The sequence below is a fragment of the Canis lupus genome, chromosome 17 (assembly GCF_003254725.2).
Source record: "Canis lupus dingo isolate Sandy chromosome 17, ASM325472v2, whole genome shotgun sequence".
Classification (NCBI taxonomy): Eukaryota; Metazoa; Chordata; class Mammalia; order Carnivora; family Canidae; genus Canis; species Canis lupus.
Window position 1 is genome coordinate 13,944,045 of NC_064259.1, and position 25,056 is coordinate 13,969,100.

Consider the following 25,056-nt stretch of genomic DNA (forward strand, 5'->3'; position numbering starts at 1 on the left):
CCTTTCTGAACTACTCAGCGGAAATTCTTTGATCTTAAACCCATCAACATCATGCCTTAAATTGCCATTTCCCTAGCAAGTGAGAATTTTGGGGAGTAGTTCTCAAAGTCCCCAAGATATACAATCTCCACAAGGATGCCAAAGAACTGTGACATTTAGGAAGGGCTTTGGGCTAAGAAAAACATCTTTCCTAAGAACCTCTAAGTTTTCTCTCTTCCCAAACACATGAATTACTGATCCCCTGTGTGAGTTTCAGAGCCAGCCTGTGATGATGTCTGACAAGCTATCTTCGATTTATTTTCTCTTGTGTCCAATATGCTTGGAAAATAATATTTTGTTGTTGACTAATTTGTAATTTAATCCTACCAATGAGTGTGTAAGGTTGCCAAATACCTACTGTTTTCTTCTCTCATATACATATCTGAAATGTCATCTAGAGATCTAACTTCCAGGTCAACACTTTTCCAGGGCATAACACTGAAGCCGCCTTATTTCCACTGAGGATTCCTATAACTCTGATTGTTTTCCTCTGTTTATTTCTACAATCTTGTGATTATAATAAAGCCCTGTCTGTTCTAAAATCTATATTTATATCTGTCTGCAATAATATGTTATTTCCTTGGTTATTTACAAAAATTTAAAGGGCCAAAACATTTTATTTAATTAACAAATTAGAAGTAGGAATAAGAATAATAAGTAGATTTTTTCCAGAAATAATAAACCATTTTTTCCCATGAGCTTCAATTTCCTCATTTCCCCCCTTTGTTCTCATGATTTTTTCAACTGTTTTTTTTTTTTTAAGATTTTTATTTATTTACTTGACACAGAGAGAGAGAGAGAGAGCACAAGCAGGGGGAGTAGCAGGCAGAGGGAGAGGGAGAAGCAGGCTCCTTGCTGAGCCAAGAGCATGGCATGGGGCTCAATCCCAGGATCTTGGGATCATGACCTAAGCTGAAGGCATACACCTAACAGATTGAGCCACCCGAGCACCCTTGTTTTTGAACTTTTATATGTGATTCACACTTGTATACCCTGCTAGATTTTCATCTTCTTGGTATTTTATTTGTTTTCCCATTAACATATCTTTCCAGATTCCTTCTTTTTTTCTTTTATATTCCTGTTTCTTTCTTCTCTCCTGTTTTTCTCACTTCTCTTTCTTCCTTTTCCATCTCTTTCATGATGAAGAAAATTAAAGGTGCATCACAAGATTTAAAATAAGAAAAAGAGAGTAAGAAGCAAAAAGAGGAAGAGGAGGACTGGAGAGAGAGAGAAGGAGGAGGAGGAAGGAAACAAAGAAACAGAGACCTAAGGGGAAGGAAAAAGAAGCACGAAGTGGAAAGATGGGGAGGAAGGGACAGGAAAGAACACATTACCAAGAAATGCAAACCATAATATTAGTGCTTTGAATTTTTGTCTAGTAAACACTAAAAAGGAAGTAGAACTTTGCAAAATGTGCACTATCCCTAACATAAGATCATACCATTCGCTTAACAAAATCAGAAAATAATAAAGGTTCAGAACTAAGGTAAGCTAAGGACATCTTAATGAAATAACTGTCCTTAAATTGGCTTTTAACTAACCAAAAATGTCGGTGTGTTCATTTCAATTCAGTGAGAAAGAGCAATGCTGTTTGAGCACTCAGTGCAAAGTTGCTATTCTTCAGGGAGTAGTGTAGCTACTCTTCAGGGAGCTACCGTGGTGACAGCATGAGGTCTGGAGTCCAAAGACCAGGGTCCAAGTGTTTCTGTCACTTACACATCATACAACTGCAGACCTGTCTCCTCCTCTCTTTGCTTCTCAAGGGGATAATTAAGGAAAAGATGCTTATATATGTGAAAGCATTATTATTAGTTGTTAATTAGTGTCATTTAAAATTATTTTGTTGCATGTATGTAAGCCCCACAGGACACCATTCTGCAGTCCATGTAACACTGTTAAGAACTTTGATTCTATTTAGTTAATTTAGTAATTGACATTTTCATGAAAAAATTCTCAGAACTTTTTTATGGTGAAAGGCTTTTATTTTCTGGTTTTCAGGTCACATTTTTCTGTTGAAACATAAAAATATAAATAAATAAATGCCCATGGAGGGCATCCACTGCAACAGCTCAATATTCTTTCAGATTACTTTTTAAGGAAAAAAAAAGCGAGAGAGAGAGAGAGAGAGAGAGAGAGAGAGAGAAAGAGAGAACAAAACACTTATAACAACACCTGCTATTTGGCAGAATTTGACCTGACCCCTTTCTCCTTCTTTTGTTATTATAAACATCAAGCTCTTTAAGTGAGAGCTGTTTAAAGGATCCAGGGCTGTGAGTGTTCCTTCCTAGATCCCAGATGCATGGGGAGACGGATGGGCTTTCTGATCTTTATTTTATGAGCGTCTGATAAATTGCCTCTGGCACCTAGCAACTAAAATTTCACTATCTGAAAAGTAACCCTCATGTCAAACAATGTAGCCAGCTTCGGCCTCTCAGTGGAGGACCTCTGTAGCTGTGTGGAGGACGACGCCTTCTACTTCCTGGACAGGCCTACTACCACGCTCAAGGATTCGCATACTTTTAATTTTGAAGGGAAGAAAGGATTATTAAAGGCTTTATATGCTATGCAAAAATGTGTCTTTTGAAGGATTTCATCATAGCTTTTATTTTAGAATTTTTGGAACAAGTCAAATAACGGCTTCAGAACATGGCCTAGCCTGAAAAAAAAAAAAAATGTTGGTAACAGGATAAAGATTTGCAGCTCTGGGTCAGGAGCGTCCCTGCACTAGCCTGGCTCTGGGTGTTGATACAAGAAGAATGCAGGTGGTCTTCTTCTAGGGACAGAAGAGTTATAAACAAAGTCATCAGTACAGGCTATTATCGCCTTTCCTTTAACTTCTTAGCTGGGGGCCCAATGAACTCAACCCCAAGGAAGAGCTATATATTTTTTCTCTATTTATGGAGATTCAAATATCTGCAAATTTTTATTTTTTAAGAAGAGAGAAGAAAGAGAATGATAGAAACACTACTACACTGTGTTACTTCCTAAAGAAAGATGAAATCGATGAGCAATAATAAACAAAATATGAAATCCTCCAAATCTTCCAATGACTGCGTCACCATCATAGAGTGGGGCTTAGGCTGGAGGAATCTCTATGGACCATGTTGCCAATTATCACTCTTTGTCTCTCTCCCTCTGCCATTTAAATTTACTGGTTTAGAAATTGTTGTTAGCCAGGGAAGATGATACTACTTAGGTTTGTTCTCTTCTCGTAAATTCAGAGATCATCAATTCTTGAGTTTCCTTCTGGGCTGTGGCTTTATGTGTTTCCTGGTATATCATACAGAGGTCTAATAATTTTGGCTCACTGGATTTGAGTTTCCACAGAGTGAAATTTTATGTCCTTTTTTTTTTTTTTTTTTTTTGCAGCTAGTAAGAGATTTCTATGTTAGGCTTAGCCATCTGAAGTATAGTAATTCGGTAGTAAAAACAGAAATGCCCTTGGTCAATCATTAATTTAATGTAGTAGCATCTGTTTATCATTTAGCAAACAATTTTTTATGCTTAGCTCTGACTATATAGAAATAAACTGGTTGTGTATCTTGCTTCAAGGAGCTCATAGTTCAATATATTCACTAATAAGTAAACCACACTTTTTGTTATTGCTTCTTAGAAGTATATATTTGAAAGAATGAAGCTACAAAGGAGGAGAGGGGACATTTAGAGGTTAAATTTGTGCTAAGACTTGAAAATTTAGTATTCTTCAGGTAGGCAAGGCAAGTAAGGCAGGGACAGAGAGAGCAGCCTGAGCAAAGCAGAGAGGAGATTTAATAAGCAGCAAATAGATTGCAATATGTAAAGTGCTTACAGCAGTGTCTGGCACATAATAAATGTCAGTAAATGATGATTCTTATTTCTAACAATTCCTTTGAATATATTTAACTTACCTAATATCTGTATTTTTACAAATATGCATTAACCCATTGATTTAATCCAGAAGATTTTGAAATTCCTCTGATTCTTGTGACATAAGACCTTTTTTATGGATTGGCCACCTCCATAAAAGACAGGTTGGAGACACTATTAAGCTTTCTGACTTTGGCATGGTGAAATGACTTACCTGAAATCTCCCAGTGGCTAGTCAATGATAAAGACAGGCTAACCTCGGGATCCCTGGGTGGCGCAGCGGTTTGGCGCCTGCCTTTGGCCCAGGGCGCCATCCTGGAGACCCAGGATCGAATCCCACATCGGGCTCCCGGTGCATGGAGCCTGCTTCTCCCTCTGCCTGTGTTTCTGTCTCTCTCTCTCCTCTCTCTCTGTGACTATCATAAATAAAAAAAAATAAAAAAAAATTAAAAAAATAAAAATAAAATAAAAAAAATAAAAAGACAGGCTAACCTCTAGGTCACCTGTCCCTAGAATAAGGAACAGAACACTCAAATTTCATGGTTCCTGTGGTGCTGGTCGTGCTCTTGCCCAAAACAATGTAAACAAGTTTCCCTTCTACTGACTATATTGTTGGATCTTTATTTGTCTAGCATCATCTCTTAATCATTTCAGTGGAAATTGGTTCTACTCTTCAAGGCACTTTCAGGATATTGGTGATTGGAGAGTGGGGGTGAGAGTGAGTTATGGACAGAAAAGGCAGAGATGACATAGTGTAACAAAGGAGAAGGGAAGAGGATTATTTTAAATTTCTTTTCTTCATTTTGTTTCTTTTGTTTTTTCTCTGACTTTTGGAGCTCTGTCAGCTGAGGCATATAGATACCTGCTTCCAAGGCTGTAAGCTTTCCTTGACTTACAACTCAAAGCTGTAGGTTTCATTTTTGTTATTAGACACTGTACTTTACTCCATTAGAGCATAGGCTGAAATGTACTATTCTCTTATTTATAGACTCTGAGAGGGTGGGAGGAAGGTGGGCCCTCTCCAGAGGCTCTAGGGAGTTTGCATCTGTAGATCCAGAAGGTTCTTTCTTTCTTGATTTTATTTATGTATTTGTAAGAGACACACAGAGAGAGGCAGAGAGAGACATAGGCAAAGGGAGAAGCAGACTCCCTGCAGGGAACTCAGTGAGGAACTGGACCCCTGGATCAGCACCTGAGCCAAAGGCAGATGCTCAACCACTGAGCCACCCAGGTATCCCTGGAAGAAAATTTCTGAGGCTACCTGGGCTATTCCTCCAGTGTCCTTCAAAGTCTCCTTGAAGAACAGAAAGCATGCTGTCAACTCCTACACTTTCATCCTGGGAGACAGAAGACAAAGGCCCCAGCACGTTTTCTGTCCCTTCCTGTGTGGCCATACCCATGTAGATGTGGCCTCTCCTGTGAAGCCTGGGCTGGCTTCAGCACTAAAAGGACCAAACCAAACCCATTTCCTCTGAAAATAATTTAAAGCAATTTAAGAAGATCGAGATATGAGGAATATTTCCTCATCAACTGTTGTTCCCAGTGATGTAAAGCTAGGTAGGATTTTAAATTATTGAATAGATCGACTTTGTTTGTCAACACACAACAGTATTTGAGTTATTTTTTCAATGGGGATTAAACAAACTCATGAAAATATATTAATGCATCACTGCATTAGGCATACCTGATATATATAGTACAAATATTTAACTTTAAAAACTATGAATCCATAGGAAATGTACTGGACTTATTTGAATATGTGATAGATTTTAGAAAGACAAGCAACCCATATAATTGTTTGCCCTGGTATTTAGAGTATTTCCAAGGAATTGTAATTTAACAGCAATGTTTTTCATGTTCCCAGAAAAAAGAAAAAAGGCTTAGAAAGGCAAGTATGAAACTAATAGGGGACTAACAGGTTTAAAAAAACAATGAAATTGCTGCACCATCCTTCTCTCCGGCTTTCTCTTGTCTCTGTGGGTCAGAAAACTTGAAGCCTTGGGGAGTAAGCAGACTTCTATTATACTTAATGGAAATATCATGTTGACTTTTTTTGGTGCATCCTCTTTTTGTAGGTCATAGTTAAACTGGACCTTGAATCCAGGAGTGCTTCAAAGAATATTTGCTGAAAGAATGGAATGTCTGCATAGTTTGCTGATATGTGGGATCATTAACTAGGTGCCATAGAAACTAGGCATTGTAGGCTGAATTTATATAATGCGTTACTTAAAAACTTAGCTCCTTGGTGAAGAAATCAGGCAAGGGAGCCTAACATAGTAAAAGCAGAGGCCTGTCACTACAACCTGTTTCATCTCTAATCTCTAATGGAGATTAGTCAAGGGAAAGGTGGATGGGATCTCTCTCTTTTTCTCTGCCTTGCCCCCCGCACATGGCATATGATGTCTATACATGTGAGTGCATGCTGGGTATGGCTGAATGAACGTACACAAACATGTAACTTGCAGAGAAAGCTTACTATGAGTAGAAAAGAATTGGGCATGCCACATATTTTTGTATTGCCACTTTTCCTCAGAATCCAGAAACAGGGACATCTGCAGTGTGTCAGGGAATGGAGACACTGGGACATGTCTGGTTATGATATCATTAAATGACCAATGAATTAAAGTAAGGGAGGTGATCAGAGTGTGACTCTCTCTGCTTTACAGATAAGCTGATATTGGAGTGTGCGAAATATGGTCTCACCAGGTTAGGAGTGAATGATCTGTTACTGATGAGAGGTAGTTGAAAAATAGTTCCACTTTAATTGTTTTATTGTCTACTTTGTATTATCAGGACTCGTGGGAGAGAAGAGTTATAGATAACAAAAGTGACATAACCCATGTGCCTAAGAAGCCTCTGTCAAAAGGCCTGAGATGCTTCCCTGGGAATATCACATTTCATTTGGCAAGAATCTCTCCTAGTATATCTGGAAAATACACCGGAAAGCCCTGTATATACTGTTAACATGAGGCCTACAGAGAGGAGTTTAATCAATGGGATAGCAAACAAATATTTAGAAATGAAAAAGCTCGCCAGAGCCCAGTCTTTGCAGTGTCCTCTGAATCATTCATTGCCACTGGAGGGACAGGTGTGGTCTTAGTTAACTCTGGAACTCCTTTAGGTGGATGACTACTGTGCTCTTCTAGTAACAAATTCATTCATATAGTATGTATGGTCATTGAGCAATGGACCCAGACATAAGAAAGGCCTGGGCTCCCATTCTGGTTTAATCCTCTCACAGCTGCCTGATGAAAATGGATTTCATCACTGTCTGAATTTCAGGTTTCTTACCTATAAAGAAACTAATTTACTTCTCATATAGGGTTGATATAAGATTTAAGGAAGTAGTAAAAACTAGAAGCTTCATATAATGCCTGGTAGATACCTAGTCATTACTCAATTTTATGGTTTTGATCACATCTCACCAAAGCTATAATACCAACAATGATAAACTGGTCACTGGATTTAATGCCAGCATTTTGGGGGAAAACAGCTTAAGTGTGCTATTTTAATTAATTTTAACCGACTACCACTAGAATACATTAATCCTTATGGTGCATATTACTTTTCTATTTAGGTTCAACATTAATATTTGAAGCTAATCCTGCAAATACAGAGTCTGTAGTATTTTTTATGAATCAATTTTGGCCATTAGGGATTACAGAGAACATCATGGTGACACTCTACCTTTCCTCACTCAGGCTTGTTATCTTGACATTGCACCTTTAGGACTGACAGTATAATTTGAGGTTTGTCAAAGAAGACCAGAGTTCCTTTTTTTCCCTCCCTTAATTGAATTACCTCTCACTGGAAGTTCAAAACTTCTTTTGAGAGAAGCCAGAATCTTTCTGACAAATTCTAATGTTTGAAAGACAGTACCTTGTGTCTAAGAGGATATAGAAGATATTGATAGTCGGTTTGTTTATCTCTACATTATCATGGCTTGGGCCCTGATTGCTGCTGTATCACTGCTGCCTTTTGAGCTTAAAATCTTTGTTAATTTTGAGAAATTTGCAACTTTTATTGACATTATTTGAATTGCCTGACATGTGACAAGCAATCTGCTTATATAAAAAACTTATTTTCAGTGTAGCTGTTATAGGACAATCTTGAAAGATTTTTAAGCAACAATGGATGTTGTAAATCTGAGTTTAAAACTGTGTATGGAGATGCTTGGGTGGCTCAGTGGTTGAGCATCTTCCTTTGGCTCAAGTTATGATCCTGGGATCCTGAGATTGAATCCTGCATTGGACTCACTGCAAGGAGCCAACGTCTCCCTTGCCTCTGCAGCTGCCTTTCTCTCTGTGTCTCTCATGAATAAATAAATAAAATATTTTAAAAAGCCAAAAAATGAAAAACAACTGTGTGTGATGGGGGCATCTGGGTGACTCAATGGATGAGCATCTGCCTTTGGCTCAGGTTGTGTTCCTAGGGTCCTGGGATTGAGTCTTGCATCAGGTTCCCCATCTTTAAAAAAAAACACAAAACTATGTGATGTTACCAATGAAAATTATTAACCAAAGGTGACTGTTGATTTACAGATACTCTGTGTGTGAGTCATGTTCACAGATGAGTATGGAATGACAACAACCTCACGATTACCTCTCTGTCCAGTTGTTGACAAATTGCTTTTGACAGTCAATGTGAGCTGTGTCCCAGTTTAGGGAAACAGCAAACATATTTAAAAAAAAATTAAAGTGCATCTTCAAAATTGAAAAGAAACAAGGAAAAATGATAATCTGTGGCACATCCTAGCTTGTTCCAATTATTATATATGACATTTCCTCAAATCCTCATCCTCCATATGGAAAAAGCACTTGGTTATTTTATTTTATTTTTTTCTCCTCTGTACTTCTGCAGGAACTCATTCTACTTGGTTTCTTCTGTTAGCACACCCCCTGGAGGCTGATCCATTAACCTATTTGAGAATTTGAGCTCAAGAGATAGTGTATCCCACTGGTGTAGAACAGGAGAAAGAATGACTCTTGTACAAGCAGATTACAGCCTTACTGTCAGCCCTTGCAACTTTGTGGCTGCATGGCTTTGGTCAAGTTGGTGATCTCTTTGAACTTTAGAATCGTCATCTGTAAAATCACTATGATATACATTAAGATTCTATCTAACCTATTTGCTCCAATCACCATTTATTTCTCCAGGTTCCAGCATGGATCCAAGTATGGTGCCAAAAATATTGTAGCTTAAGATCATAATCAGAGATTATCATGATGATTGCAGGTATGCTTGCTGTTACATAGTTTACAGAATATTTTCTTAAATGCTAGCTTCCTTAAGTTTTATAACAGTCCTGTGAGACAAACAGAGCAGTAATAACTTCCATAATTGAATGCAGAGAAGGGGCTAATTTCCTCTACTATCCTTCTTGGGTTACCAGAAGTCAGATTTGCTACAGCTGTCTATTTATGTCACATTTTTCATTATTAGTGATTTCTGAGTAAACATTGTTTGCTATTTAACAAGAATCTACAAACATGTGTTATTTGTGTCTGAGAAACATTCAAGGGGCTTCACTTGGAGTGAAGTAGGATGTCAAAGGAAGGCTACCAGGCCAAAACAGAGCAGAGAGGAAGGTTGAAGGGTTGGAGATGGGATTATGTTAAAGCTGTGGGGTTGTGAATAAAAGAAGAATATGGGATCCCTGGGTGGCTCAGCGGATGAGCGTCTGCCTTCAGCCCAGGGCGTGATCCTGGAGTCCTAGGATCGAGTCCCACGTCGGGCTCCCTGCATGGAGCCTGCTGCTCCCTCTGCCTGTGTCTCTGCCTCTCTCTCTCTCTGTGTCTCTCATAAATAAATAAATCTTAAAAAAAAAAAAAGAAGAAGAATATGCAGAAATTAGCTCTGCCAGCCATAAGAATAGTATCCTATGAATTTAAAACCTTCTTTGAAACCTCTGTGAGAGAATGTTGCACCTAGATATTTTTCCCTGCAGTCCCCTAACCCTAAACTTTTTGTACCCCATGATCCAAGCATGATATCAGGCCTTGAGCCTGGATGAATTTCAGCCCTAGAATCACTAGTTGAGTTTCTGTGTGCCAAGTTCAAGCAGAGTGCAGGGTTTTTGGAATCCAGCTTTGGTGCATCCCATCCTGTAACTATGATATATGATAAAAGGGAATATTGCAGCCAAACTTGACTATGTTCAAAGCAAGGTGCTAGTGAAAGGATGGGACGGAAAATAAGTCCTAATGGATTAATGACTCATGATAAATGTTTTATTATAACAGCTTGTGAATGATTAGATAATTTTTACTTCCAAGAGTATAATTTAAATATTTTTGCCTGGACTGTTACCAAAGTAAATAAATCACTCAAGTATCTAGTTAATAGTCAAATCTTTATGTGCAAAAATTTTAAAAAATAGAAGATATTTTTTTCTCGGTAAATAATCAATATTCAATTTACTAACTGCTTACTTCTGATAATATTTACTCTTGGATGAGCCAAATTACTAGAAAAAATAAGAACACTTTTAGTAGACCATGAAAGATATTCTATTTGACACCTGTCCGTTCAGCAAAATAAAAATAGAGTGGAGTAAAGGTTTTGGGGGGCAGCTGTAGTTGTTGGTAGAAACCAACCATCTAATGAAACATTTTACTAAAGTTTTTAAAAATTTCCCTAATTATTCCAGGCCAATTCTTCTCTCACTAACACCCATGCAATTCCCACAGAGTACTGCACCGTGCCTATCTGAGGGCAGAAATCGAATGTGCTGTCCACTTGAGCTAATTTTCTTTCTCTGTGTGCTGAGGTCAAATTATCTTGGACACCCTTATGAGTCTGATTTATATCTTTTTAAAGGCCTGGAAACATATCACCTATTGACTTAAGCTTAGGATAAAAAATAAATGTTACCATAATTTAAAAGTGTGGTTCACGTGCCTCTTCCATCTGGATGAGTGATTTAGTTTTACTCGTTTTTACTTAACTCTTAAAAAATTATCTTCAGACATAACTGTTATAAAGAATGACCATTTTGTTCTGACCTCATTTTTACAGTATTGTTTTCTTCCTAAGATATATCAGGGCTTTAAAATGACCATGGGAAAGCTCTGTGTAGGACACATCTGGGAACAAAGCATAATCTATCCTCTTTTGTCTTGTGGGTCATCCAAATCAAGATGACTTTCATTATGCTTGCTATAAAGACTTTTAAAAGAACTAGTAAGTTGTGAAAGTCTCTTATAAATTCTAAAGTGTTTTAAAGATGACAAATGGTAGCATTTCTATGTGCTTTCCCATTATGGAAATAATTAGTAAGATGGTATGATGTTACATTGGTTAAAAGCATACAAAGAGGTGCTCATTTTTTAATAGGTGCCTTTTTTTTTTGTTTTGTTCACATTTGCAAAACCCATCTAACAAATATTTCTAGTTTATGATTTTTCTGGGCTATAAAAAGTCAAAATTTCATGTTCTTGCTTTCTATTAAGCAGAAATGTGATTTAAAAAAAAAAGAAGCTGATTTGTCTGAAATTCACTACTGTTCCAACTTCAAGGCAAAAGCTTCCATAGGAAAGTTCTGTCTTGTTCTTGAATGCAAAGATTTGCACAGTTAATTTGTCATTTATTTAAAAGCCAAAATGTGCACATATTTTTATTCTAATTGGGTAACTGTATAAAAGGAAATACCAACAATATATAGACTTGTCCATTTATTCCAGTTTGCCTTTTTCTATAACATTAATTTTATGAAAATAATATGAATTATACACAGTTCTTAATATTAGGACACTTTTATTTATCAATCACATTTTATTTTCTTAGAAGAATTGGATATATGATATCTCTTGATGTCACCACTCTTGGATGAGGCAAGTAGATGAAGACAGAAATGTGTGTGTGTGTGTGTGTGTGTGTGTGTGTTTTATCCATATATTCATTTAGAGAGAGAGAAGTGGAAAGTGCAGAGGGAGAGGAAGAGAGAATCTCAAGCAGACTCATCTCAAGCAGAGCCCCCTCTCACAACCCTGAGATCATGACCCTGATCTGAAATCAAGAGTTGGACCCTTGACTGACTGAGCCACGCAGGCACTCCGAGACAGAAATGCATATTATTTTAATATTCAAATATACATTTCTTGGGGCTAGAAACTGTATTCCATAGGAATTGATTTGCCCTTTATATGGTCTTCTCTGTGGGGCATTGTAAGAAATGAATATTGGAAAAATATATGGACAGTTTTATGTTTCTCTATGAGAGATGAAGGGAGTTGGACAGGGATCCCTGTTGGTATAAGGAGGACAAGGATGGAGAAGAGGTGGTTTATGGTGGGATTTAAGTTGATTGTTGAAAATGAGAATTTGTAAGAGGAGTAAGTGATACAGAATGAAGTTGGCAAGGTGAACTGGTAGATTAGTAGATGGCTCTAGTTAAAGACTTGATTGTGCTCCTTTTCAATTCTCTCCACAAATTACAATAGAAATTCTTTGGATTGTAAAATTGGTCAGCTCTTTTCTTTGCAAGGGACTAGCTGAAGTGACTCTTCAGTGTGAGGAGATCAGGTGGCAGGGATCGAATTCATAACATTTTAGAACAAAATTAAAATCAAGTGGGATCAAGTTTATGGATCTGAGTACTCAACAAACACATACTAAAATTTTTCATTTCTTCATTGGAGAGCAAAGAATACATTATACTTTAAATTTTCAGTGGGGCTGATTTGACAAGACTGATACTGAATTGCAGTGCAGGTTTCATAGAAGAGGTAATCTACTATATACTAAGCACTGTGCTAGCCATTTTACCAACATTATCTTATTTCAGTCTCACAATGACCTTGTTTTTTATGGGGGCAGTAGGAAGTGCTCAGTTTTTGAAGAAAGGAAATGAAGTTCTAAGAGCTAAGAATATTGCTCAAGGTCACACTGCTGGTGGTTTCCAGATTCATGATTTGAATTGAAGACTGTTGAATCCAAAACTAAGGGTAATAAAAAAGTAGGTGGACATTTGAAAAACTATCTCAGTGTTTCTGCTAGGCCTCAAAACTGTTGCCCTTCGAAAATCTGCTCTTGGCACAGTTACATTTTAGTTCACTTAATATGGGAGCTTTATTGGTACCAGTTATGAAAGGTACTATGGTGTATTTTCTCATTTTGCAATATCAGTATTAGAAGTATGATATTAATTCAGAAGAGAATTCTTATGGAAATTGAAAGAAGTGGGGTGGAAATTGGCTGTGTTTATGTACATACATCTGTTTATATAAGACTTAATGTTCTCACCAAAATGCACATTGTCCCATTTGATCCTGTTTTCCTACGGCTTATGTTGGCATGAATGGAGTCTTTCATAGGATTGTGATTGGAGGTGGTATTTACTGCCGCTTAGAAAAGAATCTGGACCACACATCTTGTCTAAAGAAAATTGATTTCTCTAAAATAAATACTTATCATAGATTCTCTACACAGGAAAATGATTGTCCACCATGCATGGTAAATTTTGTTTATTTTCCTGGAAACCTGATTTCTCATCCAGTGGGTTAATCAACGAAGCATATATAAATAGACTACTGTTCCCTGCACCTTCCTCCTTTTCTCTTATTGTTATCATATGTGGTTGTAGCTTCCCCATAAAAGCTTGCCCAGCTTTTATTTCTTCTCCAATATTTTTTTTAAAGGTTTTATTTATTTATTCATGAGAAACACACACACACAGAGGGGGAGAGAGAGAGAGAGAGAGAGTGAGAGAGAGAGGAAGAGACACAGGCAGAGGGAGAAGCAGGCTCCATGCAGGGAGCCTGACATGGGACTCGATCCTGGGTCTCCAGGATCATGCCCTGGACTGAAGGCGGTGCTAAACTGCTGAGACATCTGGGCTGCCCTCTTCTCCAAGATTGTCATAAATGTGTATATGTGCATGACATAGACAATGATAATCAGTTAAGGTTTCCTTTAGTTTGTAGAATTTTCTGTTCCATCATCCTTACTTACATGTCTTCCAAAGTTCATAAATTGAAAAAATCTACCTTATTTTTAACTTCACCAAGTGAAAGATACTGCAAAAGACTTGTAAGTTATTGCATCTCTAGTGGCTTATAGAATCTCTGACTTTTTCTTCTGGGTAAGGAATGTATGATAAACTCAACTTAATTTGATATTCTCTATGGTCCTTTTTGGATCTAGTGTTCTTTGATGTGTTGATTCAATGATTCCACATATATTTGGGTAGTATTACATGAATCATATAATTTTAGACAATGGAATATAGTAGTGAATAATAAATGTTCTACCTCATTAAATTGTATAGTAGTAAGGGGAGATGGATAATATGCATCAAAACAAATAAACAAGTAATAGAAATACTAGGTCAGAGAGTGGGATAAGTGCTGCAGAGAGAAGAAAATTACAATATGGGGCATAGAGAGTTGGGAGTTCTTTTTTAGAAAGGATAGTCAGAGAAAATGTTTCTGATAAGATGCCATTTTACATCTGAACATTTCTGTTGAATGTCCAATAAAATGGATGACCTGGAGGAAGTGAAGTATTAAGCTATGCATATATTTGGGAGATGAACACTTTTGGCAGAAGAGAGGCAAAGATAAGAGTGATTATTGAGTCTAAGAAGCAGCAAGGCATGCAGTGTGTGAAGCAGAGCAAGAAGTTGAGAGAAATGGTTGGTTCTCAGATTGCATGGATATTTTTTAAGGCTGCAGCAAGGACTTAAAGAAGCCATTGGAAGGTTTTGATCATACATGTATCAGGGTCATGATAATGTACACTAAAAAATCAGTTTTACTATATGATAATTTAAAAGATAAAATTTAAATATATCTTTGAATCTCTTTTGCCACTTTGTAGTGTTTGGAATCAAGGGTGAAAGCAAGGAATTCTGCTAAGAGTTTTTGGCAGTAACCTGAGTGCATGATGATAGTAGCTGGTATTAGAGTAGTTAAAAGTAATTAGATGCAAGAAATAAAATAAAATAAAATAAAATAAAATAAAATAAAATAATTTTCTGACAGATTGGACATAAGGGATCAAAGAAAGGGAGGAGTCAGAATGACTTGAATTTTATGAGGGGTAGGGGTGCAGTGAGCTGGAATACCTTGGAGAATGAAATTGCCATTCACTATGATAGTGAAGACTTCAGGAGGAACTGGGCTGTATGGAATGGACAGGTTAAGCTTGATATTTCTATTGGACATCCATTGAGGGTATTGTGGAAGCAGTGGGTCTGCAGTTCAGTGGAGAAGTCTTTAGTGGAGATACACCTTGGAAATCATCCACACATAGATAGAATTGAATCCTATGTGTCTGGACCAAACTACCTAATAAGAGAGTAGATGTAAAGAGATGAGGTCTTAAGACGAAACTTTCAGATGCTTTGATATTTAGAAATTGGGGATATGGGGATGGACAAACAATGGAGACTGAAAAAAAAAAAAAAAAAACACTCAGCCAGTGAGCAAGTAAGGAGTTTTTTGTGACATTAAAGCTAGCTGTTTTGGTTGATTGTAGCAAAAGCAGCCTGACTGGATTGACTCAAGGAAAAATTGGAGAGGAAGAAATGGAGACACAGATTACAATTATTTTTTTCCCAAAGGTTTTACTATAAAGAGACGTACAGAAATATGGCAATAGCTGGAAGGGGGCATAGGGCAAGGGGTGTGTTTTGGTTCTTTTTAAATTTATTTATTTTATTATTTTTAATAAAGATTTTAAATATTTATTTATTTGAGAGAGACAGAGAGAGTGAGCTAGCAAGCCATGAGGAGAGGTAGAGGAGAGAGAGAGAAATCTTCAAGCAGATTCCCTGCTAAGCAGTGGGCCCGACATGGGGCTCAATCTCAGGACTCTGAGATCATGACCTGAACCAAAATCAAAAGTTGGACACTTAACCAACTAAACCACCCAGTTGCCCTCAATTTTTTAAAATTTTAATATGGGGGATGCTTTTTTATGTTATATGGTGATTGGAAGAGTTCAGGAGAGTGTGGCAGCAAGTAGAGATTTATAATTGTGCTTTTTGATAAAACATTCCTGTTGAATGTCCAATAAAACAGATGTATTTTGGCATTTGGGCGCCTCTTGGTCCATGGGTGGATGGGAATTCCCTTTACACTTTGTAACAGAGTCAGCACCATGACAGAAGCTCACCCATCACTCCATTTGCTAAGCTAATAAAGAGGCAATCAAAGGCCTGTGTGTTCACAAGGTAGGTTAGTATGATCAGAAAAGGAGATTTATGTACCACAGTGAGCCACAATATTAAAAGGTCACAAATAACATTTCCCTGTTAGTCTAATTTCTACATACCCTAAGGTCCTCTATTTCTGGCTTCTTTTAGGAAATTTGTTTGTGAGCAGTTGTGTCAACCCATGATTCCTAACCCATGGGGTAGCAGATTGAGGGTGTACAGAATAAAGGAGGGAGGTAAGAAGTTCACAAGGAGAACTAGCATGGAGTCTTCCTGAACAAGGCTGAGCAGGAAGCCTTGTTCCTTGCCAAACTGGCCAGGGGAGGACAGTGCCCCTTTCTGCTGGAATATTCTAAGACTTCCTCCTAGCACTGTGTTTTTGTGACAACAGGATAGATTTTCGACAACAGTGAGAAATCAGTCTCCCCCTCCATTCCTTGCTAATAAACAGAGCTATGTTTTCTTCTACTTTGCGTATACTGTATCAAATTGTTCCTCAGGAAATGTGGCTGTGTTTAACTTTCATCTTCTTTCAATGTCTCCTTTGCTTCAGATATCATGCCCAAAAGAATGTTCAGGTGCCTTCAGTCATATGGTATTCCGCTGATTTAAGGGATTTGTAATGCTATCATCAATAGAGGCTAAACCAAGCTTTACTTTTGCCCAATCTATAGTGTAAAAAAGTTATGTATGTGTTGGAGGAATGTTGAGGGTATATTTAGATTGATAAAAATTGTCCTTGCAAATATTAGAAGCACCTGTTTTTGTAGAAATAGCCATTTTATCATTACAGTAGACTGAGCAGGGACTGTGGGGCATTATTATGAAAGTTAAGTGATTCATGTGCAAAATAATGTTAAAGCCGCATTTCCTTACATTTTTAATTCATTTCTGCCCTGGACATTGATAAGAATGGCCATGAAAAATGGTTTAAGGTGAGTCAGTGGTCAGTAGCAATAGAAGAAATTCTGGTCAGTGGAGGCTGTCAGGTGAAATAGCAATCAGACATATAGCTGGTTTCTTCCCCATTTGTCAAAAACAACAAAAACAACTCTCGTTCTTACTTTAAAAAATAAGATAATAAGGGACTATTTTTATTATCAATTAGGAAGCACTAAGATGTAAAGCCTAATCATGGAGATATTTGGGGAAATAACGATCTCCCTAAAAGTGGCCTTTTGCAGCATTCGGGCTAATCCTAGTGTTTTCTTTTGATTACTTTGGGTACCATTTAGTCCACTTACTGTATCATCTTGTAATTGCTCTGAACAGTTTTTCATCATGATAGTAGTTACGTTCTCTCATTGTTTGACACAAAGTGTAAAGAAAAAAGTATTTAAAATGTCAGGCTACTTTGGTATGTTATACCACAAAGGATGGAACAGATGTTTTTAAATAAACATCAGCCCTGGTGTGCGTTAAGACACTGAGAGAGCCTTTTTCAGAAGCACGGGAAGCTCATGAATTTAAAGGAGGCTTAAATACTGTACTTTCACATAAAACCATAAAAAGTTGGCAGAAGTATCAGGGGCCAATGAATGGGCATAGAGCTGAACATGTTATAACTCAGATTACCAATAAAAATGTCAGCCTCAAATCTGAAGTGAATAGTTTTGTAATTCAGAACTGAAAGCATTTTTTAATTGCTTTCAAATGGAAAAACTTCATATAATTTAAGAAAATTTATCTACTTTATTATCAAGAAGGCTATTATTGCAGTAAAGGGAAATGGAGGATTTAAATGTCATTCCTAGCATCTAATTTCCTAGCTCTTTTATTGGGATGTTATTAAAACAAAACCAAATGGACTTTGCTACATCCATAAAAGCCAGCCAAGCAAAAGAGTTAATCTGAGCACCGTAGAATCATTAAATGTGGCCCGTGGCTGTAGCCTGGCTGGTGTGGGGTGAGATGTGCCCTGGGAAGCAGGTGTGATGTGTCAGCAGCAGTGTTTTGGCATTCTATAGCATGTGGAGCCTAAAGAGCAGCTGGATTCGAGAAGAGACGTGCCAGGGACAGTGACTATCTTTGTATCCAAGGGATCAGTTTCATCCTTTAACATACATTGTGAATCAACTAAAGACTTTGAAACAAATGGGGGTAAGGATTGGTTGATAGGGGAGGTCTTTTTCTCCTTTGGAAAGCAGTTCTGCTAGCTTACTAAGCCGGTGCCCGGGTTTGGTGTGCTTTCTGTAAAACTATGGAGAGACATTCTAGGGTTGGCACAATCAGAACAACCTATGGATCGTGGAACGGTTTATAGGGTGCAATACAAAGAAGATAAGGAAGCATTGAGGTGTCTGTGGCTGCGAGGAGGGTGCTGTACTTACCGGGAAGGCATGTAAAGGGAGAGAAACGTTTTCTGAGCATGTCTAGTATGCTGGATATTGCTTCATTTGCTTTAATATTAGCTGTAGTCATAGTTCGCTGAGATTTTATCCCCAAGCCATGCTAAATACTTTGCATAGTTATTTCATTTACAATAATCTTCTAGTTCTCCACCTTAAGATGATTCTAGCATCCAAATTTTTCGAATTATTTCTTTTTAATAGAAATTGTATATATTCAAGGTGTACAACATGATGGTTTAATATACATGTACATAGTGAAATGATTGCTGCAGTCATGCTAATGAACATATCTTCTCATACAGTTAGCGTAGTGTGTGTGTGTGTGTGTGTGTGTGTGTGTGTGATGAGAGCACCTAGAGTCAACTCTCTCAGCAAACTTCCAGTATTCAATATGGTATTATTACCTGTAGTCATCATGCTGTACACTAGATCTCTAGACTTACGCATCCTACATCACTGCAGCTTCATACCCTTTGAACAACATCTCCCTCTTTCTCCCACCTCCTGCCCTTGGAAACACTCTTTTGCTTTCTGCTTCTGTGTATTTGACCTTTTTAGATTCCACATATATGTGGATGATGCAGTTTTTCTGGTCTGTGTCTGGCTTATTTCACTTAGCAGATTGTCCTCCATGTTCACTCACGTTGTTGCAAATGATAGAATCTCCTTTAATAAAGCTGAATAATGTTCCAGTGTGTATGTGAGCCACAATTTCTTTTTTCATCCATTGATGGACACCTAGGTTGTTTCCATATCTTGGCTCTTGTGAATGATTTTGCAATAAACATGTGGAGCTGCCTCTTCAAGATATCGATCTCATTTCCTTTAAGTATATATACAGAAGAAAAATGGCTAGATCATATGGTGTTTTTCTTAGTTTCTTGAGGAGCATCCATACTGTTTTCCATATTGTCTGTACCAATTTACATTCTGTAATAATTTACATTCCCAACATGTACAAGGTTTCTCTTTTCTCCACACCCTTGCCAGCATTTGTCATCTCTTCTCTTCTTGATAATAGCCTCTTAATAGTGTGAGATAATATCCATTGTGGTTTTGATTTGCATTTTACTGATGATTAGTGATGTTGGTTATCTTTTCAAGTAACTACTGGCTATTTGTATGTCTTCTTAGGAAAAGTGTCTATTTGGGTCCTTTGCCCATTTTGAAATTTTTTGTTGTTGTTACTGTTAAGTTGTAGGAGTTTCTTATGTATTTTGGATATTTTAAAAATATTTTTGAAATTTATTTATTCATGAGACACAGAGAGAGAGAGAGAGAGAGAGAGAGAGATGCAGAGACATAGGCAGAGAGCGAAGCAGGCTCTATGCAGAGGGCCTGATGTGGGACTTGATCCCAGGGCTCCAGGATCACGCCCTGGGCTGAAGGCAGACGTTTAACCACTGAGTCACCCAGGTGTCCCTGTATTTTGGATATTAATTCCTTATCAGGTACGTGATTTGCAAATACATTCTCTCAATATGTAGGCTTATTTTTCATTTTGTTGATTATTTCTTTTGCTACACAGTGTTCTATTCTTTCTATTTCTTGTTACACACTCTCTTTCATGTAGTCATGGGTATCTTGGAGCATGCAATGACAACTTGATTTCCTATGAAAAGAAACATTGCTTTCAGTTTCAAAATTTAATACATGCTAGAACCTTATTAAACAATTACAAACCTATAATTGTGTATGGAAGTTGCTCTTCTAGGCACAGACATTGGGTAATGAATTCAAAGGTGAAAGTCATATCCTTGTTTATAATGCGGCACATTGTATATACCAAGGCAAGCCCTGTCCTGAGAATTATGGAATCCTCCTCTGTCTGCATGTATTCTGTGTTCTACATTTCACCTGAAAAAGACAAAACTGATGCCATTGTGAATGAATCTGTCAGGTCCTTGGAAACCACATTGTAGAATTACCGAAAGGAACTTCAGAAATCATTAATCTAGTCCCCTCATTTACTGAAAAGGAAACTGAGGCTCTGAAAGAAGCTGTAAGTAAATTGTGAGCTCTTTAAATACAGAAGCAACCCTCAGTCTTTTTTTTTTTTTTTTTTTTTTTTTTTTTTGCAGCCCTTGCAGGCACATAGGTGTACACTCAGGTATATGCACCTTCGAGTGACACATACCTGGTATTTAAGGAGAGTGTTAAGATGAATATGTATTCATAAACCCTATGCAAAATATATTTCCAATTCTCCAGCAAGCCTTACTCACCTGTGGAAAGGTACCCAACATTCCATTTGGGTTATAAATACTTAGACATGCCCAGAACTTCTGGCTGGTACCCTTTTCATAAGCCCACAGAGCCTAGTGGGGGAATTTAATCACAATGACATCTACCTCTGGGACTCCAGGGCTTGTGGAATTTTCTAACAAAGTTCTGCTTTGCATACTATATGAATTTGTTTATTTTAAAGGATCTCCAGAAAAGGCAGTATCTTTGAAAAGACCTGCTATCCAAAGTACAGTATTTGTTGCTTTTTCTTGTAAGACATCTGGAATATAGCTAGAAATTTCAGACCCCTAGAATCTTAGTTTTTTTTCTTTTTTCCTTTGGGATGAAAGCCAAATTATAACAATTTGGGATTTCTGGAAATAATAATATTATTTTACAGTAGGAGTTTTGTGCCCATTTCAGACTATAATTTCAAATTCCTTTTTCACACTCAAGGGTACAGTGATGAATGGTACCAGCTGTGTAATTGTATGTATGGAGTTCCTCAGTAGACAGCAGTGTAATAATATGAAGCCTCAGTGCTAATGGTAGTCAAGCCTTGGCAACGTTCAGCTTCTGCATATGCTCTGTTCATCACTATATCACAGCACCCCTGAGCTGCATGCAGATTTCCTATTTCAAGTCAGAAGGTAGGTGAATTTCCTACCTATGTTACCTAATTATCTAGGCTGGGAGGTTCAGGCAGTTTAAGGAATTGCCCAGTCTTTACCCCTGTGGACAGAGACTGACCTGACTTTATTTCTGCCCCAGGAGAACTTTTCCTTCTTCATGCAGTAGATCCTTTCCTGTCTACTTCAGAGCACAACATGTTTAATAGCTATTTGGCTTGAGGAGAAGAGCTGCCCTAGTTGATGACCTTTCAGGTCAGTTGCTGCAAAGTCCTATTCAGGAAGATGGCCCATGGAGGCACCTTCTGTAGCCCAAGAATCAGCATACAAGCTGTTGGGCATAGATCTGCATGGTGGAAGCAGCTGGAGTCACAGCAAGAGGGTGGCACAGCAGAAATGTGCAAGTCCTCATTCTGATCCTCATCCAGAAGTGGCAAACTGGCAGACTGCTGGCTGGACCTGGCCTCAGAGTGTTTAGTTTGGCTGGCACAGCACATGCCCACACAGTGTTCTACATTTGAATTATTTAATCACAAAAAAGGGGGAAGGAATTTCACATAAATGTTAAAGTTTCTAAACTCTCTTGAAAAACACTTGGGCAACACTTGGCCCTGACTCCCCCCTGCCCCACCAAGAAAGGCTATAAAACAGCAGTTTTTGCCCTCTTTTAGAGAAACCTGGTGACCCAGTTTTTCATAATTCCTTATACTCCCTTTTTTCCCCAAACTGAAGTCTTATCACGGGTTCCTGGACAACAGTGTCACTCATTTAAGTTCCTGAATGGACCCTATAAATACATGAGTTTGTTGAGCAGGACGGTACTTCTGACCCATTTTGTAGGGACTGGAGCTGAAAAGTTGTTCCTAAGGGAATAGTGAGGTGGTCTCTTTTTCTAGATTCAGATGACTTTTGGAGTCACCTGATTAAATATCACAGACATAACTTTTACTCCATGAAGAGCATTGTGTTGTTTGAATTTTTAAGCAACTTTATAGGCTGTCAGGTAAAATAATGAAGACAAAGTCTGTTTTTATACTTGGTTAATGCATTCATTAATTCACCCAACAAGTATTCGTTGCATGTAACTTCAATAAAGATTTTCCAAAATCATAGTCAAGAAATAAAGCATTACCAGCCACTGCAGAAATCCTTCCTGTTTCTGTTCCTATCTCAACTCCATCCCCTGTCCCCCTAAACAAAGTAAGTATTCATCTGATTTTTAGGTTAATCCCTTTTTTATTACTTTTTAGTTTACTACTCTCACACATGTATTTATAGATATTCTTGTTTTGTCTTTTTCTCTTAAATTTTTTTTTTAAATATAGCTGTGTCTTTTAGTCTACACGGTCTCCCTCCGATGCTTTCTTTTCCCATAGCTTATCATGTGACATTTATACTCTTCCAAATTCTGAATTTTTCAATTGCACAGACATGGTGCAATTCAACAGGTTCCTCTGTCCTCTGTTTTCCTGCAAATTGATTTCTGAATCCAAAGGCTTAATCAGACCTTTTTTGATCTCTGTTTTTTGTGAGATTCCTTTATGTCTTATTTTCTACATATTTTGATTTTGTCTTCTTCATCAGGAGACACACTGTCTGGTTTCTTGTTGGAGATATCAGCAGCTATTGATGCTTGTATTCACTTCTATTGTTGCATAACAAAGTAGAAAGATTTAGGAACTTAAGACAACATTCATCTATTAATTTACAGCTCTGTAGGTCAGAAGTCTAGCACACTGTAGGTTCTCAGCTCAGGGTATCACAAAACTGAAATTAGGATGTCTTACCAGGCTGAGCACTCATCTGGAAACTCTGGGCTTTCTCCACTTTCACACTCATTCAGCTATTGGTAGAATTTAGCATCTTGTGTTTGTCTTCTTGCTAGCTGTGGTTTAGGGCTTCCTGATAATTCCTAGAGTTCTCTAGGATTCTGAAGTCCTTTCATGTGGCCCCCAACCTTCTCAGCATCAGAGAATTTCCCTTTATTGAATCCCTTTCATGCTTTGAATCTCACTAAAGGCCTCTTTTGAGGACACCAGCAGAAGAAAATTCTGTGTTTAAGGAGCTCATTTGATTAGGTTAGGCCCACTTACATAATCCTCCTATTTTATGGCCAATTGATTAATGAGCTTAATTGCATCTGTAGTTTCTTTTGCCAGGTAAAGTAATAAAGTTAGACTTCTGGTTTCAGGTTCCACATGCAAGGAGTTTGGAAGTTGCCACGTCATCCTAACAACATACAAAGCTTGGGCAGCCCCGGTGGTGCAGCGGTTTAGCCCCGCCTGCAGCCCAGGGCGTGATCCTGGAGACCCTGGATTGAGTCCCAGGTTAGGCTCTCTGTATGATGCCTGCTTCTCCCTCTGCCTGTGTCTCTGCCTCTCTCTCTCTGTCTGTCTCTATGAATAAATAAATAAAATCTTTAAAAAAAAAAAAACATACAAAGCTGAACAAACTGGATAATCAACAACAACTCTTCTTGGATCCATAGAGAATGAAAGACACTGGGCAAACTCCTGCCCCCAGGATTGGAAGGTCAAATTTACCACAGTAGACATTCAGAAGAGAACCAAGGCTGGGATAGGAAAAACTGGATTATGATTGATGCATTACAGAAAGTTCAGTGTGAACAACTCTGAAATTTAAAATCTCTAGGGGGATCCGGATATAGGAGGTTCCCACCATATTATGAGATATATCTCTAACAGCAAAACCTAATTCCTACAGTAAATGTCAGAGGAAACTTCCCTCAGGCTTCCAGCAGGGAGAGAGGAAAGGGAACCATTTCTGATTAGTCCAGAGCACTCTATTCTTCTAAACAAAACCTGTCCTCAGAGAAACAAGCTAATGAGACTCTGCCTGGCTGGTATATTAACAGAGCCTAACTGATCTGAGGAAGTGGAATACCCAACTCCAGTCTGTTCTACCCTCCCACTTAGGGGAAGGGAAACACTCAACTCAGCCCAGTCTAGGCATCCTGTTCCACCTTGAGCAGGAGATGGAGGGAGAAAAAACTGGAAAACATTTGTGAAGAGTATAGCCTAGGATGCATAGGCTCACTGAGAGACCTAATCACAGGACTACAGAATGCTCCCCTCCCCACCTCTCATCCCCCCACCACAGCACTAAAGGCCTATTTACAGTAGTTTCTTTAACCCACTATGTCAAGTCTAGCTGCCAAGGAAAAATTACGACATACCAAATACAAAAACAAAAACAAAAACAAACCAACACAAAACTACAATTTGAAGAGACAGGGTGAACATCAGAGCCATACATGGCAGGGATTTTGTAATTATCAGACCTGGAATTTAAAACAACTATATATATTTTTTAATTGAAGTACAGTTGACATAAAATGTTATATTAGTTTCAGATGTACAACATAGTGTTTGACAACTCTACACATGATGCTATGCTCACCATCATCATCATTCAATGCTGTTACAATACCATTAAACATATTCCCTAGGCTGTGTCTTTCATCCCCATGACTTATTCATTCTATAACTGGAAGCCTGTATTTCCCAGGCACTCCTTTTTTTTCACCTGTCCCTCACCTCCTTCCCTCTGGCACCTACCAGTTTGTCTTCTGTATTTATGGGTCTGTTTCTGCTTTTTCTATTTATTTACTTGTTTATTTATTTATTTTTTTGTTCTTTAGATTCCACATATAAGTGAAATCATGTGGTGTTTGTCTTTCTCTGACTGACTTATTTCACTTAGCGTAATACCCTTCAGGTCCATCCATGTTGTTGTAAATGGCAAGATCTTATTTTTTCTTATGGCTGAACAATATTCCTCTGTGTGT

At 37.9% G+C, this 25,056-nt stretch overlaps 1 long non-coding RNA gene across 4 annotated transcripts in view; it reads left to right on the plus strand.

Moving 5' to 3' along the window:
- The window catches only part of LOC112665096 (uncharacterized), a 137,361-nt gene that overhangs the window by 33,795 nt on the left and 78,510 nt on the right, over positions 1-25,056 (plus strand). For 2 of the 4 annotated variants that reach the window (XR_007403263.1, XR_003140214.3), the window contains exon 3: positions 9,042-9,120. The exons of the other annotated variants lie outside the window; for them this stretch is intronic. This is a non-coding gene — a long non-coding RNA (uncharacterized LOC112665096). The remainder of the gene's footprint in view (positions 1-9,041; positions 9,121-25,056) is intronic. 4 annotated transcript variants of the gene reach the window in all.